This window comes from Apteryx mantelli, chromosome 5 (assembly GCF_036417845.1).
Source record: "Apteryx mantelli isolate bAptMan1 chromosome 5, bAptMan1.hap1, whole genome shotgun sequence".
Lineage (NCBI taxonomy): Eukaryota > Metazoa > Chordata > Aves > Apterygiformes > Apterygidae > Apteryx > Apteryx mantelli.
Genome location: NC_089982.1, coordinates 87,960,500 through 87,972,190, shown reverse-complemented (window position 1 = coordinate 87,972,190; position 11,691 = coordinate 87,960,500). Strand labels below are relative to the sequence as shown.

Sequence of the window (11,691 nt, the reverse complement as noted above, 5' to 3'; positions counted from 1 at the left end):
GTTTGACACGTTTTAGGCAAAGTTTAGATGAGTAATTGCTAGGAATATTTTGGCTTTACTAATTAAAGTCTCCTACTGGGGAATATATCTAGGCAAATGAGGATGTTATATACAGTTAACTGGAAACTCTGTACTTTCCCATCTCTTCCACTGCCTACTGCTTACAGCGTTTTTGTCCAAGATGGATCAAAGGAACTAATTTTAACTGGCCGATCCGCCTCTTCTTTTCCACAAACGGGCAGCAATGCCAGTTCATGTGGCTTGCTCTTGCCTCCCTTGTGCCAAAGCAGCACTTGAGGCGTTTCAGCTTAGGTTCCTAAGGAAGCGAGGCTCACGATCAGCAGCAGCCCCGCAGTCCTGCACGCCACACTCGCGCCGCCCTTCCAGCCCCTCCCTAACACCCCGGCACCTTCGCATCAACTCGAGCCTGGTTTAACAAAGGGGCAGAGATCTCAGGAACTGGAAGTTTCTGCAAGCGTCACTGAGCTGGCAGCTGTGCGGTGGAGAAAGACACCAGGAGTGAAGAACAAAATGTGGCTCCAGAGGGTGTTCAACATCAGATCACCTACACAGCAATAACATTACGCATTTCCCGTTCGCAAGAGGTTCGGCTGTACCCAGTATAAAGTGCCATGGAATCAACAGAACCCGCTACCTGTTCAGTCTTTCTGTATGGGCTCTTGGGAGTCTAATAAAGAACAAATAACTGAATTCTTTCTAGCTAAGGCATTCCCATTACTGCCGACCCCTGCAGATTCTCTGACGTCTAGCGCAGACGCTTGTGCTCCAGTCTTTCTGTAATTCAGTGAAAACTTGCACAGCCAGGAAGACCAAATCCATCCGAAAAGAGTTTGCTCTTCTCCCACAGAGCAGGTTTTGCTCTTTCCCCCACCCCCAGGGCTCAGATCCTTCCGACAAGCTGCTGCCCTGATTAACACACCTTCTCGTTTTAATAGCAAAACGGCAGAGCTCGGGCAGGGTCCCCCCGGCCCCCCCCTTGGCGCCGGCCGTGCCCGCCCTCCCCCGGCGCGGGTCGGGGCCGCGGGTCGGGTCGGGTCGGGTCGGGCGGGCGCCGGGGGCCGCAGCCAGGCGCAGCCGCGCCGCAGGGGCGCAGCCGCCCGCCCAGGCCGAGCCAGCACACGGGGCCGCAGCGGGAGGCGGCGCCGGGCGGCGCGGGGCGCGGCGGGGCGCGGCCGGCGGTACCAGGGGCAGGAGGAGCCGCAGCCCCATGGTCGCCGGTCCGGTCTCCCGCCGCGGCGGCGGCGCTGGCTGCAGGCCCGACCCGCCGGGCCCGGTGGTCGGCGGGGCGGTGCAGGAGGCGGTGCAGGGGGCGGAGCGGGGGCGGTGCAGGGGGCGGTGCGGGGGCGGTGCAGGGGGCGGGGGGCGGTGCAGGGGGCGGTGCGGGGGCGGTGCAGGGGGCGGTGCGGGGGGCGGGGGGCGGTGCAGGGGGGCGGTGCGGGGGCGGTGCAGGGAGCGGTGCGGTGCGGGGGGCGGTGCAGGGGGCGGTGCGGGGGCGGTGCAGGGGGCGGGGGCGGTGCAGGGGGCGGTGCGGGGGCGGTGCAGGGGGCGGTGCGGGGGGCGGGGGGCGGTGCAGGGGGGCGGTGCGGGGGCGGTGCAGGGGGCGGTGCGGTGCGGGGGGCGGTGCAGGGGGCGGTGCGGGGGCGGTGCAGGGGGCGGGGGCGGTGCAGGGGGCGGTGCGGGGGCGGTGCAGGGGGCGGTGCGGGGGGCGGGGGCGGTGCAGGGGGGCGGTGCAGGGGGGCGGTGCGGGGGCAGTGCAGGGGGGCGGTGCGGTGCGGGGGGCGGTGCAGGGGGCGGAGCGGGGGCGGTGCGGGGGCGGTGCAGGGGGCGGGGGGCGGTGCAGGGGGGCGGTGCGGGGGCGGTGCAGGGGACTGTGCGGGGGCGGAGCGGGGGGCTGTGCGGGGGGCGGTGCAGGGGGGCGGTGCGGGGGCGGGGGGCGGTGCAGGGGGCGGTGCGGAGGGCAGTGCAGGGGGCGGTGCGGGGGGCGGAGAAGGGGGCGGTGCGGTGCGGGGGGCGGAGCGGTGCGGTGCAGGGGGCGGTGCGGTGCGGGGGGCGGTGCAGAGGGCGGTGCTGGGGGCGGAGCGGGGGTGGTGCGGGGGCGGTGCAGAGGGCGGAGCGGGGGGCGGTGCGGGGAGGGGTCGCGCACTTGGCGCGGCGCGGTCAGCGGGGGGCGCCCGGCCCTGGCGGTGTCTCGTGTCCGTGCGGCTTGGCGCTGCCGTGGCCCTTCGCAGCCCTCGGTATGTCGGTGCGCCGGTGCGGGAGGGCGCGCGGCAGCCGCAGCAAAGCCCGAGCAGAACGCGCTGTGCGGCGCTGGGAGCCCGGTCACACCGCTAAGGTCCGGTGTGCTGAAAGTAATTGTAAATTAGCGCTTGTGGTTCTGCGCGCTCGGAGCACGTTACGAGCGGGCGTGCAAAGGGGTTTTCCGTACGGAAGATGTTTCTTAGAGGGGCTCAGATATTGCAAGGCGGTGCTGCCTTTTCCGTGTTTCCAAATAAGTCACTGCCTTGCAGCCGCCTCAGCGCGCTTCACTCTGGCGTCGTACATATCTTCCGGGGTTCGTCTCAACTTTCGTAAACAAGCAGTTTGGTCACGTAGACAGGTCACCATTCCCTGGGCCAGCAAGTTCCCACACAGCCTTTGAGCAGAGTAGGGAGTTGCTTCATTGCTCAGGAGACTCTAATACCAGGCTGGACTACTATCCTAATGCACTCAGTGTAATTTTTATATTCAAGTCTATTCTAATTTATTACTCTTGCTTACAGTGTATAACACTGCCATGATCCATGCAATAATATCCGATTAAACTTTTATATATGATGGATATTCTCTTCTTACCTGCCACAGACACTGAAGTTCCTCACCCTTCTGCTCTTTAAACTCTCTGCTTTGCCCACTGCCCTCATCACACCATAACCTTGAGCCAAGCAGGAGCTGTCACAGAGCCACAGGAGCCACACCAGAGCTGTCGTGCTTTTAGTTAGCAACTGTCATCAGCTCGTTTCACATTAATTTTATTCACTGATTCTTTACATTCAATTGTTATTATCCACCATTGTCTTCTACTTCTAATAGAGCTTTTCGGTGCTTGACCACTGAAATAGCTGTAACAGCAATCACGGCCTCTCACAGGTTTTATTTTGCCAGCTAAACAAATGGAGCTTATCCGATTCCTTCCTGCATGTGAGATTTCCCATTCCCTTAGCAGAACTTTTCTTTGCCTAATGTAGTTTCAACTGAATCCATCCCGTCCCCCAAACTATCCCCAGTCCACCTGCCTCTGCAGTTATGGCCCCATTCCTCTTTCATTGCTACTCACTGCATGCATCTTTTGCTGTTGCTACCTGGGGCATTAAACCATATTTTTGTAACAATTAGCATCATTTCTGGGCATGTGCAATTAGCAGCTCAAACTGCTGGGCATCTGAAGGAGCATACTTGGTACATGCACAGGTGATTTTGCATGTTCGGCAGGGTACGTTTTGGATATGCTGCATTTACGGACATGTGCAGAGCAGCCCCACAGCGGCTGTGCAGCAAATCCCGCACACTGGCTGCCTGGCAGGAGCAAAGTTGTGCGTGTGCTTGTGTGTGAGCGCTGGAGTCAGCTCCTTGGGTGCTTCAGCCTCGTCCCCAGTTGCTCCCGTTTGCTCACTGTGTGCTTCGGTGAGGAGGGGACCCGCTGCCTGCAGGTGCAGGGTGGGACCCCGTGGGCAGACCCTCTCATGTGCGTGCGTGTGTGTGCATGTACATGCCTGTGTGTACCTGTTCATATGTGTGTGCACCTGTGGGTACATGTGAGTGCGTGTGCCAGGTGCCTGTGTGTGTGTGCAAAGCCTGCGAGCATGTGTGTCTGCAAGCACGTAAGCACATGTGCCCTGCAGGCCCGCGAACAAGGCTGTGCACATGTGTGCACATGTGGGAGGCATGTCTGTCAGCACACGTGAACACATCTGTGCACATGTGTGCACGTGTGTGTGGGGTGTGTTTCTGTGAGCACCTGAGCACACGTGAACATGTCTGTGCACACATGTGTGCACGTGTGTGGGAGGTGTGTGTCTGTGAGCACCTGAGCACACGTGAACATGTCTGTGCACACATGTGTGCACGTGTGTGGGAGGCATGTGTCTGTGAGCACCTGAGCACACGTGAACACGTCTGTGCACGCGTGTGGGAGGTGGGGTCAGCCGGGCCCAGGTGCTGCTGGCGCCCGCCCGGGGGAGGCCTGCCGGCGCCGAGCCCGGCTGCGTCCCCCTCGGGGGCTGCTGGCGCCCGCGGAGCGAGCTGCACCTGCGTCCTGGCCGCGGCAGACGCCCCTGCAGGTACCGCCGGTTCCCGGCCGCTGCAGCCCGCGGCAGGGCCCCCTCACGCTGCCTTTCGCATGGCCGTGCCGCAGGCCGGGCCGGGCCGCCCACAGCAGCCCCTCATGGGCCAGCACGGCTGCTGCAGGCCACTGGCCTGCCCGGCCCCACGTGGAGTGGCCACGGGGACGTCTGCGCCCCAGCCCTGCGTGGCAGCCATGGGGACGTCCCCCGTGGGCAGGGCCAGTGCAGGCCCCGTGTGGTGGCCACAGGGACGTCTGTGCCCCAGCCCCAGCCCCATGTGGCGGCCATGGGGACGTCTGTGCCCCAGCCCTGCACGGTGGCCATGGGGACGTCTGCACCCCAGCCCCAGCCCTGCACAGTGGCCACGGGGACGTCTGTGCCCTAGCCCCACGTGGCGGACATGGGGACGTCTGCGCCCCAGCCCCAGCCCCATGTGGTGGCCATGGGGACATCTGTGCCCCAGCCCCACGTGGTGGCCACGGGGACGTCTGCGCCCCAGCCCCAGCCCCGCGCAGAGGCCATGGGGACGTCGCCCGCGGGCAGGGCCCTGCACCAGCCCCTCGTGGCTGCCACGGGATGTCCCCCGCGGCAGGGTCCCCGTGGGCTGGGGGAAGCTCCCTCCTGCTGCCGCTCCCCGTTTTGCTGGCGGAGGACGGGAAGAGGCGCCGCGCTTCACTGACCTCAGCCCACGCGCCCGGCCGGCGTGGCGGGGGGAGCCCAGAGCGCAAGCCGTGCTCCAGCGGCGCCCGCCGCAGCGGGGTGCGGGCGGGCATCGTGTGGCAACGGCGCTGCAGCAGGACAGACCGCCCTGCGGCGGGGGAGGCTGCCTCATCCTGTGCCGCAGCGTCCTCGTGCTTCCACGGGTGCTGTGCGGGACGCGCGTTTCAAGCGCGCAGGTTTTCCTGCGTCGGTCTTGCGCAGCAGGGGACAAGTGGTGCCGCCTGGTGTGTGCTGAGCTGGACTGTCCAGACTGTCACAGGGCGCCCGAGTGAGGCGGAATTGCTTTCCAAAGCTGTTCAGGGGAGAAAAACAGCAACACAGGAAATACGAGTTCTGACAATACGATTGTAAGACTGAAAATTGAAAGGCTAAGAGGTCAGATATCCAGGATAAAAGAGGTTTGGGATACAGCATGTCATCTAAACACACAGATCTGCATTTGTAAGCAGTGTCCATAAATTAATATTGTAGGAATTATATACTTGATATTTAACACATGAATTGTGCTCTGCCATTTGTATCCGGTAGAATTTACTTATTCAATTTTTTATAAATTCTCTCAAAGACAACTTGCAGAGATGAAAAATCCTAAGCTATACCTTATGTATACAAAAACTGAAAAATGTGTATACTAAATTATGAGCTTTGGTTTATCATCTGAATGTAGAGTACCTTTTCCGTATTCCCAATTGTCATATATGACAATGCTATTCAGGGGCAGTGTCAGAACAATTATAAATTTGTTTGTGAGATGCTATCTGGAATGTTTTATATAATTTGAATCACATATGTACAGAAATTAATTATGTAAGGAAATGTTCAAACTGGAACAGCTGCAGGGAAGGGTTAGTGGGATTATCAGGGGAAATGTAGAGCCTATTTTATGAGCTGCAACCAGAAGAGCCTTGCCTCTTGAAAGGCAAGGCAAGGCAAAGCTGACAGGGATATGATTGTTGTCTATAAATATGTAAAAGGTGCAAATAATGAGGCAGCAGAAGAGTTATAGAAGGAAAAGGATAATGCTGGCAAGAGCAATGGCATAAAATGACCAGATGCATGTTTAGGATGGAAATTACTGGAAGGTTTCTCATCATTAGAGCACTGAGATTTAGGAACAGTCTTCCAACAGAAGTAGTGGGACAGGAAGATCTAACTATTTTAAAAGCAGATCTTGACCAGTTAATAAGGAAACTGCATGACAGGATAACTGTAATATTAAGGAAGCTTTCATTGACTAGTCCTGTATTCCTAACACAGCGTGACATCAGTGCCTTTCCCAGCCCATCATGAGACTGCTACTAGCATAACGTGAAATCATATCGCTGGAGATAAATTGCAACGGGCCGTCAGTGTAATGGGCAACCTTCAAAAAAAAGAGCATTAAGTGCTTTGGAGGCAGGAAGAGGGAAGAGTAAGGAAGAGCAGCCCCCTGCTACGTTATTCCGTCCAGGAGCTGATAGTCACCCTTTTGTGTCACTCAACAAGCCTCTGCCTCCTCACAAGACCGAATTTGAGAGAAACATCAATTGGCAGCTGTTCCAACCCTCATTCCCAACCCCCTTCCCACAGATTCTGTTCAATTCGGGCTCTTACTGCCCACATCCCAGTCGAATTTGGTGTTTGTGTACAAAGAGGAGACTGGCTTTTTTGCACTGATGTTTGTAATTTCTATGTTGCATTTAGTCATTCAGATGCAAGGACTACTCAGTAATGGCTGGGAAGATCCCATGTGGAGCCAAAGCGGAACCTAGAGTAGGGTGTTAGATTTCTGGGTCTAACCCTGAGCAGGGAATTACTTCACCTGCCCAGATGGAAGTACAGAAAGGAAGGTGGTATCTTAAATCATACCCTTATGGGGATGTAAATGCTCAGTTTTGGGTTACAGTTGGGAAGCTGCTTCCGTTGAGGATGCCAGGACTCTCTCCTGAAGCCACATAACTAATTTGCTCCTTTCAAAAGACAAGAAGAGATTGGTCCTTTCTGCTGAAGCTGTTGTGGTTATTGCCACTAATAATTTCAAACACAGAATATGCAAGGTATGGATTTAATGCCTTTCTCAGGGTGAAGAGTCCACTAAGATATCCTACCTCTGAGGCAAGTGCCCTGTCCATCAGGTTAAAAGCTATCATAGAAGTAAGCCTGCCTGTAAGGCATTACCAAGAAGCGCAAGTTCTAGACTGCTCTGAGGCTACAGCCGCTTCCCGTGCACTTACTAAAGCCCCCTCAGTGGTGGTTGCCTGTCTACAGTTATGTTCTGAGACTTACAAGTTATGCAGGTCTTTATCCATTTAATGTGTGTGTTGACTTCTTATCATTCTAGTTTCTTAATCAAGGTGTCAAAGTAAGTGCCGTATGTGGCTTTATTAATCATATATTTAATCTCATCAAAAAGATATTACAGTATCTAAAAAGTTTTAATTCTGAGAGTTCCAGCACATCACTCAAACAGAAATCCCTCATGATAACACAGCTTTCCTCGGGGCATTCTTGATGGGTTTTGGGAGTTGGCCAGTTCTGTCAGGGCATTTGGATGTCTGCATTATACATCAACTTGTCCTTCTTTTACTCATCTGTCAACACTTTGCTTCATAAACATTCAGGATCATTTGCTGCATCATTATCAGTGATTCTGGAATAGACAATACCTCTTTTTTAAACTGCTATAGTGTTACGCTTCCTCTCTTTTTAGGAGAAAAAAAACTTTTGAAAAAGGTTATAATAAGTGAGTTTGATGATATGGTAAGGTGACTATTCTTACTAAGGTTTGGTGATTTCATGTTAGTAAAAGGGCAAGTCTAAAACCTCTTATATATTGTTGGCTGTTAGCACTAGTGTATAGAAAAATGAGTAATATCTTTTGTTACGTGGGATCTTGAATAATTTTATTTTCAGGAGCTTGATTTTATGCCAACATTTTTTTTGTTTATTCGATTTTATTCTGTTCATCCTGAACTTTTAAAAGAAATGCCTTCCTTACCAGGCTTGCTAGACGAAAAGGCTGTATCCACAGAAGAGGTATGCCAGCGGCCATCCACACTGCATAGCCCATTCTCTCCATGGCTTCCTTTTTTTTTTCTAATAACCCCACTTATTTGTGCAGCTTGATCTGTTTTCTACATGGGAATACTCAGATTTCCCAGGGTTGTGAAGCCTAATCAGAAAATGGCACATTTTTAAACCAGCTTGTTTGAAACTCAAAGCTATTAAGTATATTAAAACAGTGACACCGGTTAAAATCCAAGCTCCATCTCTCCCCCGAACTGGCCTCTGACAGTGTCCCACAGCAAATGCCTTGGGAAAAGTGCAAGAACAGGGTGAGACTGCAGTGCTGCTGGCAGAGTGATGCTCCCCTTCTCCGCCTATTTGCAGCTCAGTTTTTGATCCTTCTATAAAATTTCTGAGTTAAATTTTATGTATGTTCCATCTTCTATCTAATTAGACAAAAAATAGATTGTTGTAGAACCCCAGTAGAAACATTTCAACTGAATAATTGTCATTTATAGATATTATCTGCAATTTCTCCATTAACTAGCTCCTATTCAGTGGGGGGTTACCCTGTTTTTTATAGTGCTATGGTGACTAAAAGCAAGTGTGTTTAAATTAAATGTCACACAGAAATAGAATTATACTCTGCTGATGCTCCTGTCTTTAGCACCTAAGCTTGTATATAATCCTATTAAAATCTGTTGATTAGTGAGGTCTATTTCCCATGATGACACAACTGTTTTTTAATTTTGTTATTGACTGTGCACCATGTCGGTGTTTCTATGATTTTGCCTGGCATGTACATTATGACAAATGGGCTATTGTTATGTGCGTGCTCTTTGTTTAAACATGAACATCACAGTTACCCTGGAACTTCCGCAGTTGCGAGATCTGTTAAAGGTTGACAGTAATGGTTCGAAGAACTCCTAGGTACAAACTTCCCATTTCTGAAATGTAAAACTTGTGGTTCTAGCAGCTGCTGTTTAATATCCTCTCTAGCCACTGATGGCAAAGAGAGTAATTAATCATTGCTTTTTTCTAAGTGCATATCAAAGTATTGATTGAACACTTTCTACATCATTAAAAAATATATCTTTATAAGTTAACAGCAGATTTATCCTAATTCCAGAATTTCTTTTGTTCCTGATGTGTTTGACAAGTACCTTTTATTCTTTAGTAATTTGAAGAATAAGTTTTTATTGTCCTTAAACCTGGTGAATGTTATTCTTCACCATTTTGCATACATTTCCTTGCCAATAGTTTGTATTCCTTATTATAGCATCTCAAGTTTCTTTTGGTTTTGCTCCCTACTTCTCTGTAAACAGACCACTGTGTTAGTAATTGTCTTTCTTAGCAGTAGGGCTGTAGGGTCTCTCTTTCTCTGTAAATACGTATATTTAAAGATATGCACACATACACACTATATATATTATATATTGTATATTGTATGTTATATGTATAATGTATGTATATGTATAATGTATACACTATACATGTATAATAATATATAGTATATTAATATACAATATAGTAGTGATAATATTATATATATAAAATGTACATAAATATTTATCCCAATAAGGCATTTTTAACTTAAACTCATTATTCAGATTTTTGTATTTGTTTCTTCCCACTTAGAGTGAAGCAACTAGCTCTGACAGTTAATAAGTTTTGTTTTATTGAGCAATAAGTTAATGTCACATCAACTGCTAGAACTAACGTTTTTCACTCATGCACACTGAATTACGGTGTAATCCCTTAGGCAAGCCTCTCTATCAGTTCTCTTGCTGCTTAAATGAAGATATGATTTTGCCATAGCAACCAGTTAGACTCGTATATAGAATTACTTAATTAGCTAGCATCATCACAGCTGGGGGTAATTGGTATAGGCTGTAAGAGAGAGATGGGCAGTTTACGCTGTATGTCAGATACTGTACAGTGAACTGCATATAAATTGTATGACTATTGCTAAGCAGAAATTAATTAAGAGACCACAATTAAGAGGAAATGAAATTCCTTCAGTTGATAAAGAACACAGCTGATGAGGGATCCATTTTACTAAAGCCACTTAAAATAAGCTTAATCCTGTTAAGTATCAAGAATGAGAGAGTTCATTCAAATTCAGGAAAACTGTTTCAGTATTAAGGGTGAGTTTTCTCTCTGAAACCAGTGCAAGGCAAAAGCTTTCGTTTTTAGCTTTCTGGCTCTGAGACGGGTTTTGCCTACTTGTTTGAGAAAGCATTGGGGCTTGCAGAGGGGAGGCTTAAGGAGCCTCATCGCAAGTAATAATGCCAGGCAAATATTTTTCCAGATTTAGTGAAGTCATTTAGTAAATTCTGCTGTAAACTGTAAAGCTCCAGAAGAGACACTGATTAAAGTGGTACCTGGCGGTTTTTCATTTTCCACTGAAATTATCTCAGGTTACTAGTCAAAGCAAGATACATTTACATATATACATGATATATATAAAACTTTTTCACCAATTCTGAAGTGTTAGCCTCGAATTTGAAATTCAGTCTGTGATCATTCTGTTTTGTCATCACTGACAAACATCCTATAAATACAGGTCTTTTCCTGCTGATACCTCAGTCAGATGGAAGTGCATTTCTCTTTTCAAGACCTACAGAAATTCTTCCTCTGAAGTGCTGGGGCTTGTAGGAAATACACTAGCGTTTCTCCTTAGGGAACAGAAAAAAATTACATTACTCAGCTGAACCTGTGACAAAATTAAGAGCTGCCTATAGGAATCCATACGGGCCATGTAAATCTAGAGTCAGTTTATGCTTTTACTAAACCTTCTGGGGATTTACACAGCTGTAAGAGGAAGGAATTTGTTCTAGTTCGTATTGAAGAGATATGTGCAATTATACAACCACTTTTCTGGGCGCAAGCAGATCCATATGGTTACATACTACTGGATTTGGTAAAACGTATTTTTAAAGTATTTTTTATATCCTTAGAAGGAGCACTGAGTGCTTTGCGCAGATATGTTTAGATTTAGTGAAGGAAGAGAAGATTTTAGACAGCATCCTTGCTCATGATGGAGGAAGGAAAATAATTTTTGCAACAGGAAAATGCTGGCTCTTGAGCTTAAGATATACGTGTTGAGGGGAAATGGGGGGTGGGGAGGAAGCAAAAGTCGCGTTCAAGGCCTGTGGATGTGTATATGCGAACACTCTGCTTCTAAACCTTTGAGCCGAGCCGTGAAGTTTGTTGCGGGCTCGGGGCTGAGCAGTTTCCTCTGGTTCATTCGCTGCGAGGCGTGGGAATGACGCGGGACCTCCCTGGAAACACGCTCCTCCTGCTCGCTTCTCGCTTCGTCTCTGCCTGTCGTTCCACAGGAACGGTCAAATCTTCTTAAAGATTGCGGGGAAGGCTCCCCAAACACCATGCGTGCGAGGGTATGTAGCGGTGTTATTGGATGAAAGGCCAGATGTTTGGAAGGAGACGTACAGAAAGAGGTGGGGGAGAGACTGACCGCACTGGTTGCTCTCGTGCCCGGGGACCCACGGTCTCCCAGGGCACTATAGCACCTTTTCTGTTCCCACACACGCAAGATCCAGGAACCGAGGGGCCCTGACCTTCTGCTTCCTTGTGCGAGCTGTGCCTGCAGCACACACAGCACCGCCAAGCTGTGCTGACCAAT

The 11,691-nt window shown here is 50.6% G+C and overlaps 1 protein-coding gene across 3 annotated transcripts in view; it reads left to right on the top strand.

Annotated features, from left to right (window-relative positions):
* Window positions 1-2,182: 2,182 nt before the first annotated feature.
* M1AP (meiosis 1 associated protein) overlaps window positions 2,183-11,691 on the top strand; it is a 40,354-nt gene continuing 30,845 nt past the window's right edge. For all 3 annotated transcript variants that reach the window (XM_013946151.2, XM_013946149.2, XM_013946150.2), the window contains exon 1: window positions 2,183-2,255. The gene's annotated coding sequence lies outside the window, so the exon portion shown is untranslated. The remainder of the gene's footprint in view (window positions 2,256-11,691) is intronic.